Here is a 16,411-nt window from a genome sequence, read left to right on the forward strand (position 1 = left end):
TGAAAAATCGAGATCTATTTATCGAGAAAAATTATTTTCTACTTTATTTGAAAGTTGCAATTACAAAGAAAATAAGAGACAAAGAATAAATTATAAATACGTTATTGTCTGCCTTGTGAAAATTGTTTGATATGCTGTAAATATATCAGTTCTGTCGAGTAAATACATCTACATGTTTTGGAAACGTTTGGACGACATATCTGGTATTCATTTCTCAGTAGTGTAGAGAATTTGTCAAGAACATCAGCTATGAATTTTTCTTGGGTAATTAATATATTCGATTATAAGGTAAGCTTTCGTATACAGAGTGATTTTAATTGTTGCCCACAAGCTGAAGGAGCAGATAGAAGAGTCGGAATACAGCAACTTTGGTATAGGAACTCGTGGTCTTGGAAGATATCCTAAGCCAATGAAATGTCAAGTGATTGGAGCTAATAGAGGATCATTCTAACCTGTTTAGTGTGGAAAAGCTATGGGACGTTAGGATAAGACGGAGAAGCTACTTTTGTCACGAATTCTTCTAATCATACTGGATCCACTACTGCAGAATTATGTATTTTAGAGATCGATCAGTCCTCTAGGTCTCTGAAATGCTGTAGTACTTATTCAAGCTATTACAGTAGGTGAACCGCACCTTTATTGTTTCCTCGTTAAGTCTCCTAGTGTCTGTGTTTAGTGTTCTCACTTCCAGGAGTCGCTCTAGCACTTGTTCCCTAAGATATATGGCTAGGATAACGTTCGTTTACCCAATGATTTGAAGCAGTCAGTCCCAATGGAAAACTGGCGGTTCTACAGAATACAACTGTTTTCCTCTAGAATATTAAATTTCTTCCCGCATAAGAAAGACGTAAGCTACTTTGGTGTCCATACAAGTGTTTGTTTCCAGAGTACTTCCTGTATTACTTTTGGTTATTTCTTCCCCAGAGATTCAGTATTTTCCATGGACATTTCGAATAATATCTATTTCTCATACTCATCTCGATTCCAAATACTATTTTAGTGGGGATATGGTATGATCCCAAGGAACATCATAAGACCTTCAATTTACAAATTTTGTTATGTTCGGGTGACACCAGTAGGGGGTCAATTGAAAGCGATTATAATTGTTAGAAAGACGACATTCAGAATAAGCAAATTTAGATCTCCAGTTACATTACAAAGACAACACGTTTCTGGGTCGTTTATAGCAACACTACAATTGCTGTAATGAGAATTAAAAGTCTCCATATATAGCGAACTGTCGATAGAGTTTAATGAACAGTTGATGCCAGATATTGCTACTGGTCATGATCTTAGGGGTTTATCGAGCGTGCTGGTTAGTACAATGGACTCACATTCAGGAGCACGAAGGTTCAAACCCGCGTCCGGCAATCCAGATTCTATTTTCCGCGATTTCCCTAAATCTGACCAGGCGAATGCCGGGATGGTTCCTTTGAAAAAGACACTGCAGACTTCCTTCCCCATCCTTGATCCACTTCGAGCTTGTGCTCCTTCTCTAATGACCTCGATGTCGACAACACGTTAAACCCTAATGTCCCTTCCTTCTTCGGTAGAGTATTTGAATATGGACACAATTCCGTAGTTTCTCTTTGGGGTTTCTATTTATGCAGCTTCTTCACTTGAGTCATTTAAACACTAAATTTCATTTTCTTTATCCATAATTGATGGTGTTCTTTATTAATAGTGTAGCTCCCCTATTACCCTCTAGCTTACCTGACGTTACCAAATTGTATACTTAGAAATTAAGTGATGTTCAACGCTTGAACCACGTTTAGTTGAAAGCAGCAGTGGAAATATCCAAAATATGTAAGGAGGTTGATTGATTTGTTTACAAGATTCGCTTCTTCCAGTTCAAATTTTCATCAATATGTACGCTCAAACGTTAGGAGCATTGTACCCTACTTACTGACTGCTGTTAATGTGCTATATCACTTGTTAGTATGATTCTGTTTGTTGTACAGGACTGAATAAAGTGTGATTGCTTTTTAAAAATTTCCGATGACAATGTTGCACTGCATAGTTCACTAAGATCATTACTTATGAAGTTGGAATAACTTTTCAGAATGGCATCAGCATCATATTATATTTCGTCTTTTAGAATTTTAAGAATTCTGTTAATTTCAGTGAAGGTCGATGGTGCTACTTGTAGTTGCTGTATTTAGAACCTCATTGTTGAAAGTACTTACAGCTTGTGAATTATCAGTCCAACATTGTCATTTAGTTGAACTGTTATGGTATCTTTTAAACTGACTGGTTGTCCTGTCTCTCGTTTGACAATGCCTCATGTAGTTTTAATCTTTGTATCTGCATTGTTTATTTTTATTAGCACGTGCATATTTCTGGACCTTCCCATGACTTTCCTTAAAATGCTGCAGTACTTTTTGTAGTATGAAAGTAGTGTCGTATGTTGACTTTCTTTGGCCTGTATATAAATTTCCCTCTTCCTCTTACATGAGATTATTATATTCACGGAATTCACACATGTAACTACCGTGTTAATGTCCATTCTGTGGCTCACTTGTTTTATGGTTTGAAAATACGTTTGTTACCTGTCTGCCCTTCATTTCGGTGACTTTATCTACACTCTAGGACACCCAGTTCAATAGATCGTGACGGTGACATCACTTAACAAGCTCTAGTTATAACCAACGTTGTCGTACTTGAAAATGGCTTAGGGCAGAAATAATTACAGTAAAAAATTAAAAAGTTTGTACGGTTAAAAGGCTTATATATAATTCAGATATTAGGTGGTGTTTTCATGTTCGCTTACAGCTGAGATTGTACATAGTAAAATAAAAGTTATGGGGACTGAAGATGTGTTTGTTTCGTCCTGCAAATACTGGTTGGGTATTGGATGGATTTCGAGGAGCTACTGCCTACACCAGAAGATCAACAGATTGAGTAGGATCTGGTTGGATCTCTGAGATTTCTGGCGAACAGAATAAATGGGCAGAAAAGCGGTGCCCTATGCGCACTTGTGCAGTGAGTTTGATCACATGGACATTGGTACTATGTCTTATTACATGACATCAGATGTTGGACGGAAAAGATACGATAAGGGAGAGCTAGTTCATTAGAATTAAATATATTTGGAAAGGATATTGTAATTTTAAACACGTTCTTGTATTTTCCCGAGGCCAAGGAACAGGAAGCAAAGGAAACGGAAGAGAAGTAGGATGTTTGTTCCCCTGTGTGAAATTTTATTACTAGTAAAATCAACGAGAACCGAAACTAGAGAAGCTAGTGATGTTGGAAAGCCGGAATCTAGAGCAGAATTGACGTTCCAACTCATTCACAGTTCTTCCGTTCCGTTCAGGCCGGGATTCTGGGCAGATCAACCATTTCTGAAATGTTATTGTCCACAAACGACTGCCACACAGACGCTGCATTGTAACAGAGTGCATTGTCATCCTGATACAATCATCGTCTCCGAACGTTTCCTCTTTTGTACGTAAAATGTGATGATATCCTTCCCCATTTTGCGCTTCCTTCAGAGCAACAAGCGGATCACGCCCTAACCATGAAAAGCAGCCCCCGCCCCCCATGCCGTAACACCACCTCCTCCATACTTCACTGTTTGCTCTACACATGATGCCAGATAGTGTTCTCCAGGTATTGGCCAAACCCAAACACTTCCATCGGATTGCCACACGGTATATCGTGATTCATTTCACCAAAACACTTGTTGCCAGTCATCCACTGTCCAATGGCGTCGCTCTTTACACCACCTCAAGTGTCGCTTATCATCGACTACAGAAATGTGTGCCTTATGAGGAGTTGTTTGACCACTGTAGGCCATTTTATCAAAACGATAAGCACAGTCAGTGTGCTCACCAGACTGCTGGTAACTCTTTGGAACTCACGAGTGTTTCCGTCTGCTGATTTCATCGGACCTTTAGCAATCGCCCTCCGCAATGCTGGGCAGTCCCTGTCAATACATGGGATCTGCCTGGTCTTTGTTTAGCTATGGTTTTTCCTTGACAATCAAATCACCAACACTTGCGTTGGTCACCTACAGCCGGGGTGAAATGTCCCTGATTGATATGTTACACGAATGGATTACCCTGATTAGAGTATCTTCGAAGTCACTGAGCTCTTATGACCCACCTATTGTGCTTTGCTGATTCTCTATTAACAATACCCCCTGCCTCCTTTTGTAGTGACAGGTCCGCCTCTTGTGATAGCTAATGGTGAATTTTGTGTTACAAAGGGGTGTCCACATCTTCTGACGGGTAGTGTATTTACGACAGTAATAAAAATGGAATGGACGTGGCTAGACATTTAGTCTACAAGTTCTTTACTGGAGTCCTTTACATAAGAAAAGACCAAGAAGGTACGTAAATACTATCAGAAAAGATGAAAAGGCAACAGGAATGCGTATAGTTGAGAACCGTAAAGCATGAGGAGACCTTTATCCGGCCTTGGATGTCAAAGGGATGGTGGTGGTCATGACGAAGCAGAACAAAAAGATGATGATGATGAAGATTTGACCATAAAACGATAATGATTTGCCATAAATGTAATACTAGTAACTGAGTTAATACATAAACGTATATTCCGAAATCGGAAAATGGATTAAAAGGAGTACCACGAGCAGCTGTAGCTACAGATTACTGTTTAATATCGCTGAACAACAAACTGAAATTTAAGAGAATTGTCCAAAAGAATCGATGTGGAGAGAAGTGGGATACTAAAGCACGGAACGAAGTTGGCTGTAGATAATGCAATAACGAATACCAAAAAAATACAGTCGACGAGGAACAGACACCTCTAAAAACTGGTGTCACAGAAAATTGACAGAAAAAAGGGTACGAAGAAGGTAGTTGCGAAGAATCCTTGGGTAACAGAAGAAATAGTTCATCTGAGGCACTGAGAACCATAAGGGCCCAAAACAAGAACACAGAGTTTCGAGAAAAATAGATATTTGTGAAAATCAAATTTGAAGAAAAAGCGCCAGTCTCATATTTTAGACTTTTTTTAAAACCAAGCCTCAATTTCCTATATTTCATATAAAAAAATAATATACCCACTTTGATATAAAATATTAATTAATATTTAGGATTATATGAAGCGCTGAGACACGTAAGGGCCTAATGCACACCATTGTTGATTTTGAGATTGTGGCTTGTACACATACTCTTGACGTATTTTGATCTTATGGTGAGTTCGGTGTATCTGTGCTGTAGACCCACACTGTACACGCGAACATTCACTAAAATCTGTGTAATAGCTTTCTCTGACATTCCTTCCATATGGGCCCGACGATGGTGCGCTTTAGACCCTTCTGGTTATCAGTGCCTGTATTTATTATTAATGTTAATTCACAAAATTTCCATATATCTCCCAGTGACAATAGTGTTTCTTTTTTCAGAATATAAGGAACACATACTAAGTGCACCACGCATATATCTGTGATGACTTGCTCCAGCGCTTCGTGGTCTTTGTTACCATCATTTTCATTAAGCACGTTCTGTGGTTTGAGGTTCAACTAAAACTACCGATATACCTCCAATTACGAAGTACTACTACTACTACTAATACTACTACTAATACTACTACTACATGATTGATGTAGACACTAAATTATGTTGGCAGCCCAGATAACAATTACGCAGAACAAAGAAACAAAATTATGCTCTGTGCTTTGGGACCATGTGAAAACTAGTACCAGAGAAATCGGTGAGACACTTTGCCTTGAAAGTTCATATATACAATGTGGGCCTACAGCATAGATAAAGCTAGTTAACCATGAGATCGACAGATGTCAGGAGCATGCATACTTGTTAAAATCAAAATCAAGGACGTCGGGCGTTACATCTTCACGGTGCTCAGCGCTTCGATTGTTCGACGAGAGAAGGGACTAAAAAGATGTTCCGAAAAAGTTGCGAATACGACATTGTAAGCTTCTTAGCAATGAAATAAGCAGGAAGTGCAGGAAAGCCAAGGCGAAATGGCTACGGAAAGGGGAAGGAACTGTCTGATGACGTGATAGAAGAAGAAATGGGAGTTGATGTGGAAGATGTAGGAGATGAAATATTAGCGTGCGAGCTTAGCAGAGCTTTGGAACACTTGTGATCGAATATAGCGCAAGGTTTAGATACAATTACTACAGAAATTCTAAAATCATTGAAGGCTGGTGGCAACCATACGACTAATCAGCCTATCGGAATAATATCATCCACACCATCCCGAAGATAGCAACGACAGAGAAGTGCGAGAACTATCATACAATCAGGTTAACAGCTCGCGCATCCAAGGTGCTAGCAAGAATAGTGTATAGAAGAATAGAAAAGAAAATTGAAAATCTGTTAGATGGCGGTTAGTTTGACCTTATAAATGGTAAATCCTATGGAGAGGTGGGTCTGACGTTACACTTAATAATGGAAGCAAGACTTTAGAAAAATCAAGGGACATTCAGAGGATATGTCGATTTGGAATATGCGTTAGAAAGTATAAAATGGTGAGAGATGGCCAGGAAAATAGGGAAAGTCAGACAATGTACGATATTTACAAGAACTAAGAGGTAATAATAAGGGTGGAAGACCTAGAATGCAGTGCTCGCATTAAAAAGGGTGTAAAACAGGGCTGCAGTTTTTCACCCCTGCTGCTCATATATACATGGAAGAAGCAATGACGGAAACGAAAGAAAGATCGATACTAAGATAAGTTCAAGTTAAAATATCAATGATAGGGTTTGCAGATGAATCACTGCCCTGATGAGCAAAAGCAAGGAAGAAGCGCAGGAACGAACAGTCCAACGAGCACACAATATGGTTTGATGGTAAATCGAAGAAAGACAGAAGTAATACGAAATGGCAGAAATGAGATTAGCGATAAATTTTGACATCGAACTTGGAAACCACCAAGTTGACAAAGTAAAGAAAGTTTTCTATCGTAGAAAAAAAATCTACACAACGGATGAAGCGTGGAAGAAAGTAGGTGCAGACAAGCATAGACAAAGTGGGCATTCCACGCCAAAGAGGTCTATTAGTATTAAACATCGACTTTAATTTGAGAAATAAATTTGTAAGAATGTTCGTCTGAAACACATCTGTAAGGAAGTGAATCATGGCCTAAGGGAAAGCCGAAGAAGAAGAGACTAGAAGCGTTTGAGATGTGGTGTTATAGAAGTGTGTAGATAATTTGGTGGACCGATAAGATGAGAAGTAAGGTCTCCACAGAATCGAAAAGGAGATGAATTTCTGGAAAACGTCGACAAGAAGAAATGGCAGGATAATAGGACTTTTATTAAGACATCAAGTAATAATATCCATGGTACTCGAGGAAGCTGTAGAGCGTAAAAATTGCAGGGGAAGACAGAGCTTGGAGTACGTCCAACAAATAACTGAGGACGTCGCCTGCAATTGCTGCCCTTTGATGCAAAGGTCGGCACAGGAGAGGAATTCCTGGCGGGCTTCACCAAACCAGTCAGACGACTGAGGACAAAAAAAAAGTCGCATCAGGAGACCTTTATCCAGCAATGGATGTCAAAGGGCTGATGGTGCTGGTGATGGTGGTGGTCGTGATGATGTTGCTGACGTTGACGATTCGAACCAATACATAAACGTATATTACTACGCAATAACATTGCGAATATTGTGTAAAAGTAATGCTTGTAAATACCAAAGGTGGTGATTATCATTATTCATGGACCGAGTCTTACAACTGTTCCTTTCAAAGTAGTCTGTTTTCCCCCCCCTTTGTTGCCACTGGGATTTGTTGTTCCGTACTTGCAACAGTATTATGTCTTTTTGCATAGTTGTATATAGAGTTCTGATATCTTCGTTTCCCATCATTCAACTATTATTACACCTGCAACTCATCTTAGAAATCGCATTTCAAATGTTTGCATGTATGTGACAAGTACGGGGTGTGAAAGAAAGTGTCGAATATTTCGAGGGATAATAGTAGTCATCGAAACAAGACATCCAAGCCGAATAAATATAGGTCCGGAACAGTTGTTTATAGGGGAGGATGAAAGATGTCGTGGATATGACTAAGACTACCACCAAGTAAGTTGTTCAGCCGTATTTTATAACGTCTTTGGCACACAGGTTCTCTAACATCCCTAAAGGTGAACAAGGGAAGACCCCGCTCATTCCTCTCGCCAGAGATGGAGGACCATATACTGAATGACTGTGCTGAATTTGTAAGTTAAAATTCTGGCCCCACCACTCAAAAGGTGCAATGCTAGTTTTTTGCGCTTTTCACCATTAGGATGTCAGAATGATTGTAAAAAGGAATCACCCCTGCGTGTACCTACTGATTTTACATTGTTTGTGGTTAGCCTAACAGTTAATTTTCAAATGTCTTTATTATTTCACATGTTTCTAATTATTTTCTTTTATAACTGGCAGTGTATCAACGTAAATATTAAGCTGCGGGTCATGTTCTTTGAAGCACTAAAGAAACTGGTCTAGGCATGCGTATTCATATACATGGATATATAAACAGGTAGAATACGGCGATTCTGTCGGCAGCGCGTGTGACAACACAAGTGTCTGGCGCAGTTGGTAGGTCGGATACACCTGCTGCAATTGCAGGTTATCAAGATTTAAGTGAGTCTGAACGTGGTGTTATAGTCGGCGCAACGAGCGATGGGACACAGCGTGTCCGAGTAGCGATAAAGAGAGAACTTTCTCGCACGCGCATTTCACGAGTGTATCGTGAATATAAGGACTCCGGTAAAATATCAACTCTCCGGTATCACTGCGGCCGGGAAAAGATCCTGCAAGAACGAGACCAACGGCGACTGAAGAGAATCGTTCAACGTGGCAGAGGTGCAACCCTTACGCAGATTGCTGCATATTTCAAAACTCGGCCATCAACAAGTGTCAGCGTGCGAACCAATCAACTAAACGTCATCGATATTGGCTTTCGAAACAGAAGGCGCACTCGTGCACCCTTGATGACTGCATGACACAAAGCATGTGCTTCGCCTAGGCCCGTCAACACCAGCATTGGACTCTTCATGATGTAAACATGTTGCCTGGTCGGATGAGTCTCGTTTCAAATTGTACTGACTGGATGGACGTGTACAGATTCAGAGACAGTCTCATTAATCCATGGGCCCTGCATGTCAACAGGGGACGGTTCAAGCTGGTGGAGGCTATGTAATGGTGTGTGGAGTGTGCCTCTGATATGGCTAGATACGACTCTGACAGATGACACGTACGTAAGCATCGTTTGTGACCACCAGCATCCATTCATGTCCATTGTGCGTTCCATCGGATTGGGAAATTCCAGAATTGCTACAGAGTGGCTCCAGAAACAGTCTTCTGGGTTTAAACACTTCCGCTGGCCACCAACTCCAAAGACATGAATATTATTGAGCATATATGGAATGTCTTGCAGCGGGCTGTTCAGAAGAGATCTTCACCACCTCGTACTCTTACGGATTTATGGACAACCCTACAGGATTCATGGTGTCAGTTTCCTCCAGCAGTACTTCAGAGATTAGTCGAGTCCCTGCAACGTCGTGTTGCAGCACTTCTGCGTGCTCGCGGGGGCCCTACACGGCATTAGTCAGGTGTACCAGTTTCTTTGTCTCTCCAGCATATTTGTTCCAGCCTTCTGGCTGACGATCACTGCCACTGTGTTAAATTAGTGGATGGCTTGTAAGGTCGCTAAGTGCTTAAGATGGATGTTTGTATCCTAGTACTTAAATCACACGCATATAAATGCCGTATTTTTGGCACTTATGTGAAATGAATGTTTTTAAACTGCTCATAAATTACGGAATTACAATAACATCGTCACGAAGCCAGGGACTAGTTGCACTTGCTGCAAAAATTAAGTTCCTATAAACTCCCACCATCTGATGATGAATCCTCAGAGGCTGTAAAGGAGAGGAACAGGAAAATAATAGTTTCTAAAATTACGAGATGGCAGCAACTGGTCGCAGTCAGTATTAACCATTCGTTAGCAGATATTTAATATAACACACGTATAAATAATGTTTGTTTTTCAAAGAAGAGATTTTTCTCCTAGTATACGGTTCTTTGTTACATTAAATAGTGTAGGGGGAGACACACAGTGAGGATGAACAGCGTATCACAAACGGCGCAAAGAGATTACTAAAGCAAACTTACTTAAAAACGCTGTTAAAAAGTGTCTCATAAGCAATATACATTTCACAGGGAACGCTTATTTAGATATCACTCGGTAGGGGTTTAGTAAAAAGTAGCTCAAGCAAATGATGATAATAAACTATCTTTTCACATAACTCTTTCACACTGTTTTCTCCTTTTTACCTTACTTTCAAAGTTATGCAGTGAATAATAGTTACACATTTCACTCAATTCTAAGGGATCGTGACTCTGTTTTTCAGGCTAGCCAATGAAACGTTGCGGTATACAAAATGAAAGCCAAACATTGTCGCTATGGCCCTCATGTCAGCTGGGAGTAAATGTAGCTTTATGTTATGCAATAATAAGAACGTTGTGTGTTTAGTGGTCGGTAGTAAAAAATGAATGAACGCTGTAACACTAGCTTTTTATATTATTAAATATCTTCTTTGCAAAACAGCGTTCTGCACCAGGAATTAAGCGAATATTGTTGCACTGTTGTAAACAGAATTGGCCTTTTATTCGGGCGTATGAAGACTCTAATGTCCATACAGCTATCCTGATTTAGGTTTTCGGTAAATTAAGGCAAATGATGGGATGATTCCTACTACAAAACCACGATCTACTGCCTTTCCCATCCTTGTCAAACCAGTCCGCTCGGTACATCAAGTCCTGTGTATATGAATTATGCTATTTTTATTGTTCTTAAATTGTAATATCACGACATGTCGAATATCCTTGCAAAAAGGTGTCGAAATAAGGAGGACGAGAGTTCAATGCGTCATCGGAAACGAGGTCCATAGAGAAGCAGAGGCTGCGATGGGAAGGAATTGGAAAAAAAAATCAAATGTGTGTGAAATCTTATGGGACTTAACTGCTTAGGTCATCAGTCCCTACGCTTACACACTATTTAACCTAAATTATCCTAAGGACAAACACACACTCCCATGCCGGAGGGAGGACTGGAACCTCCTCTGAGACCAGCCGCACAGTGGAAGGAATTCCATCGTGCCCTTTTCTACATCCACGTCTACAAGTACGAGGCGTATTTCTTAAGTAAGTACCGTTTGAAATTTAAAAAAAAACGTGCTAAGGTATCTCAATAATTTTATTTTTACATGAAAGCCTGTACCCTAATCTACGCACTGACGCGGTTACAGTCTGATTCTTCCTTGTTTACGTTGCTTACTGAGTACGGAAAATGTACTTTGGCGCCAGTAGAATCGCTCTGTAGTTAGCCTTAGGTGCCGGTTATCTAGATTTGCGCAATAGTGTTCCTCGAAAAAACGTAGCCTTCCCTCCGGTGATTCCCATTTGAGTTCCAGAAGCATCTCCGTAATACCTGCGTGTGGTTCGAACCTGCTGGTACAAATTTAGTGACGCGCTTCTGAATTGCTTCGATATCTTCCTTTAATTTGACCTAGTTCGCATCCAAAATAATAGAACAGTACTGAACAATGCGTCACACTAGTTGTCCTAAACTCTGTTTCCTTTACAGACGAACCACACTTTCCAAAAATTCTCCAAATAAACCGAAATCGACCATTCTCCTTCCCTACTACAGTGCTTACTTGGTCATTCCATTCCATATTGCTTTGCAACGTTAGGCTGGAAATTTAATCGACGTTATTGTGTGAAGCAGCACTGTGGATTGCTCTATATGCGTTATCTTACATTTCTCTACATTTTTAGCTAGCTACCATTAACCACACCAACTAGAAATTATGTCTAAGTCATCTCGAATCCTTCTACACCCCTTAGCGACGACACCTTCCCATATATACCACATATGTGGGAACCTATTTCGTGCGCTTGTAGCTTAGTTAACAGTCGGCGGTATGGCACCATATCAAATGTTTTACGGAAATCTAGGAAAGTGGAATCCGCCTAGTTGTCCTTCATCCGTAGATCGCAGGATCTCATGTCAGCAAAGGTCAAGCTGAGTTTCGCACGAGCGATAATTCCTAAAAATGTGCTGATTCGTGGACAGAAGATTTTTCCCCCCCAAAGAAATTTCTTATATTCGAATTGAGAATATGTTCAAGGAGTCTGCAGCAAATTCGATGTTAAAGATATGGGTCTGTAATATTTCAAGCCTGTTCTTTTACTCTTCTTATGTGCAGGAATCATCTGCACTCTTTTAAAGTCGCTTGGGACTTTCCGCTTGGAGAGATATGCGCCAGAAATGCAAGCTAAATAAGGGGCCAATGCTGTAGAGTATTCTCTGTAAACCCGAAATGGGATTTCATCAGGACCTGGCGACTTATTTGCTTTCAATTCTTTCAATTGTTTCTCTACACCAGCGATGATCATTACCAAGTCCTCCATATGGGAGTCTGTGCGATGGTCAAACTATGGTATGTCTGTACGATTCTTCTGTTTGAATGATTTCTTAAACAAGAAATTCAAAACTTCCTCTTTACTTTTGCTATTTTCTGCTGCCACACCAGACTGGTCAACTAGTGACTAGCTAGAAGCCTTAGACGCACTTAGCGATTTTTTGTCCTACGCTTTGTGCATCGATGTTTCTACAGACACACGAATATATGTTTCAGAGGAACCATCTTGGTATTTGCCTGCAGCGGTTCAAAAAGTAGCACTTGCCTGAGGCAATTTAAAAATGTATTTCAAATATGAATAAAACTACAAGCGCTAATAACATCAGAGCTACTTAGAGGTTAAAAAGAAAAGAGAGAAAAATGAGTGCCGTATAGTGTCCTTGGTCTCCCTCTCTGCAGAATGCATTCACTATTCTTTTTCATCCGCACGCGCCGTTCTAATTTGCAAACTATTACCATTTGCCTATGAAAAATATCAACAGTGGCGAATTTTCCACAGAGCACCGATGCCGGGTAAACCCCCTAAGAGACCGTACCTTACATGGTAAGTGCAATGGCATTTTAAAAGAAAAGAGAAGACTCAGACACGCTGAAATACATCTGAGTAGAAGGGAAAAAAAACCAAGCGATCGTGTGGGATGGCTACCGCGATATTTTATTCCACAAACGTGGCGAACATCGTAAGGTGCGAGTGTTACGGAATGACGGCCGTGGAACGACGCTCTGTGTGTGTGTGTGTGTGTGTGTGTGTGTAGAGGACGTGCGCGCTAGACGGAATGCGTGGGTGAGCTAGGCGGGAGGGGAAGCAGGCGGAAGCGTCAATATAGCGGCCCTCACCGCGGAGTCCGGCAGCCAGTCGCAGCCATGCAGGTCGCCGCGCTGCTCATCTGTCTGCTGCTGACCGCGAATACGTCACAGGTTCAGGCGCAGCCCGAGCGCTGGGTAAGCTCCGTCACGTATTTGTGTTGAGAGAGCTGCACCACAAGGAGGTTCCGTAACTGTACTACTTAACCACGATATTATTGTACTTGGCCACTATCGAAAACACACAGCGACGTGACAGTTAACAATCACACTAGTGACTAAGGAAAACGCATCGCATTCTCAATGGCTTCAGGTCAGTTGTCTTATACTATCAACGCCGGTTACGCTCTGACACAATGAGGGGACCGATCTCTCTCACTCAGAGGTGAAATAATATTTTGGTCGAAACTTCCTGAACATTAAAACTGTATTCCGGACCGACACTGGTGCTCCAAATGTTTGACTTTCGTGGGGCAGCACTCTACCAACTGACATAGCCAAGGGATGTAGGGACGAGGTACTGGCGGAAGTACAGCCGAAAAGAGAGGGGTCGTGAGTCGTGTTTGAGTAGCTCAGTTGATAGAGCACTTGCCTGTGAAAGGCAAAGGTCTCGAGTTCTAATCTCGATTCGGCACACAGTTTTAGTTTCCCACGAAGTTTCATATCAGCGCGGACTCCTCTGGAAAGCGAAAATTTCGTTCTGGAATTATGCGGTCGACTAACGTGAGCCGCGTGGGGTAGCCGTGCGGTCTGAGGCGCCTTGCCACATTTCGCGCGGCTCCCCCCGTCGGAGGGTCGAGTCCTCCCTCGGGCATGGGTGTGTATGTGTTGTCCTTAGCGGAAGTTAGATTAAGCAGTATGTAACCCTAGGGACCGATGACCTCAGCAGTTTGGACCCATAGGAACTTACCGCAAATTAATACAATATACGCCGGCCAGAGTGGCCGAGCTGTTCTAGGCGCTACAGTCTGGAACCGCGCGCCCGCTACGGTCGCAGGTTCGAATCCTGCCTCGGGCATGGATGTGTGTGATGTCCTTAGGTTAGTTAGGTTCAAGTAGTTCTAAGGTCTAGGGGACTGATGACCTCAGCAGTTAAGTCCCATAGATATCAGAGTCATTTGAACCATACCACATACAGACGTCTGTCAGATACAGATGCAGTTCTGAGCAACTGTGCTGCGAGCTTTTTTCTATTGATTGTTCATCTGCATCTACATCAGTACTCGGTAAAGCGCCTTACGTTGTGTGGTACGATCATCTGCTACCCCCTTTCTTGTTCTATTCACCAAAACCCAGGCAGCGATTGTGTGTCGGTACACCTCCGAATGCCATCCAATTTCTCTAAATTTCTCGTCCTCGTCATGTCGTGAGAAGTACATGAGAGAAAATAAAAAATCGCCAGACTCTTCTAGAAACGTATTCTCTCCACAACGTCTCTCTTGTAGCGTCTGGGCTTTGTTGAGCATCTCCATAACGCTCTCTCACCTAGTAAATCATCGCGTGTGGAAACGCGTCGCTCACCTTATGGATGGCTGTTACCGCTGAAACAACCGGTTTTCGTTTGTATCGGTAATATTTCAAGCCATTTTAACCTGACTGTTAAAACCGCTCAAAATAACCGTCTACTGAAATTATCAATTTCGTTTTTTTTGTTCTTATTATTTTCCGTAATAAACGTGGAAATCGAAGATAGATTGAGTAATTCTCTCTTAATTTCAAGATACAAACAGTCAGAATGTTACATTACATAGGAAATTTAAAAGCTCGTCCACAGTTCACTGCTCTTGCGGAAACGTGATAACTGGTTCAACACAACAAAAAATCACCTGTATTCTCCTAGTGATTCTAATTTTTTCAAACTCTGCTCAAAAATCATCTTGTAATCGGAGAATATAACACTATTTGGTCATTATGAATGCTCAGTGCTAAAGGGTAAAAAATGATAAGGGTAAAAAATGATACCTGTTTTGTTCACGATAATTAGTCCGTTCACAAGGGGTACAAGCAAATAAAGGAATATTATGTTCACACAGGCAGCAGATAGTTATTTTCTATTTTTATTCAATACTACGAATGAGCTGTTTTAAAGTTTTTAATTTATTATTGTTGCCATAACTTGCTTCCTCTTTTATTATTTCATAGAAATGGCAGACAAATATTTCAACTTTTCAAGCAAATGAAGCGTTGCGCTTTATTGCTACGTAACTTGGTAAACATATTTCCAGACTAGTGTTGGTGTCATTCTGCAATACGACGGATGCCCGTCGACGACAGCGAGAAGCTACCGAATAGATGAGGTGGTGGGAAGTCTTGCCCACTGCATGTACGTGCGTACGTTAAGCCAGAATACACGACAACACGGACATTATTGTCTCAGCAGTGCTGTACCAGTTCTTACGCCCTGTGTTTCTTGCTCGTTTCCGTCGGAATTATTACTAAAATAGCACTGCTTACTGTCCTCATTGTGTGTAATAACGCCATATTTAAAACCAATATAAATTTCACAAATAAAACATACTCCTCTTTTAAGAAAGGTTTATTTTAAAAAAAATTTTGAACTCCTGATATGGCTGATTATATTTCGGTTTTTTACTCGGTTATTAGTAAAAAATAAAATAAAAACATGTTATAGTCGAGACGGAAGAACTAAAATACCGCAATGTGTTTTAACCGGTCGGTTGCCCTCATGCTTAGCTCACCGATGGATCTTCTCTATTATATTAATGATAACTAGTAAGTGCCCCAGACTGATGATCAGTCTCAAATGTGTTTTCCAAGGCACTTCTCTTGTGGATGAATGACTTTTCCTTAACATTCTACCAATTAATCTCAGCCTGGCATCCGCATTTCGTACTGGTTGTTTTATATGGACATCCACTTTAGGTCGCTCCGAAAGGTTACTCCTACGTATTTTACGGTTGATACTGTTTCCATTGATTTGTCGCCGATATTGTAATTGCACATTAGTGGATTTATCTTACTATGTGTGCGCAGTGTGTTACATTTATTTACGTTCAGCCCCTGCCCCACTCATCAATCCTCTGCAGCTCTTCCTGCAGTTCGCAGCAGTCTTCTCATGTTGTTACCTTCTTACACATAACCACAATATCGAAAACAGCCCCATGCAGCTTCAGACGTTGTCGATTAATTCACTAACGTAAATACAGCGGCGTTATAACACTCCTTTCGGATACTCCAGAA

General features: G+C 41.0%; 1 long non-coding RNA gene across 1 annotated transcript in view; it reads left to right on the top strand.

The window, feature by feature from the left end:
- The first annotated feature begins 13,266 nt into the window (after nt 1-13,266).
- LOC126335238 (uncharacterized) overlaps nt 13,267-16,411 on the top strand; it is a 29,779-nt gene continuing 26,634 nt past the window's right edge. Inside the window, exon 1 of the long non-coding RNA XR_007564832.1 lies at nt 13,267-13,348. This is a non-coding gene — a long non-coding RNA (uncharacterized LOC126335238). The remainder of the gene's footprint in view (nt 13,349-16,411) is intronic.

This window comes from Schistocerca gregaria, chromosome 2 (genome assembly GCF_023897955.1).
Source record: "Schistocerca gregaria isolate iqSchGreg1 chromosome 2, iqSchGreg1.2, whole genome shotgun sequence".
Lineage (NCBI taxonomy): Eukaryota > Metazoa > Arthropoda > Insecta > Orthoptera > Acrididae > Schistocerca > Schistocerca gregaria.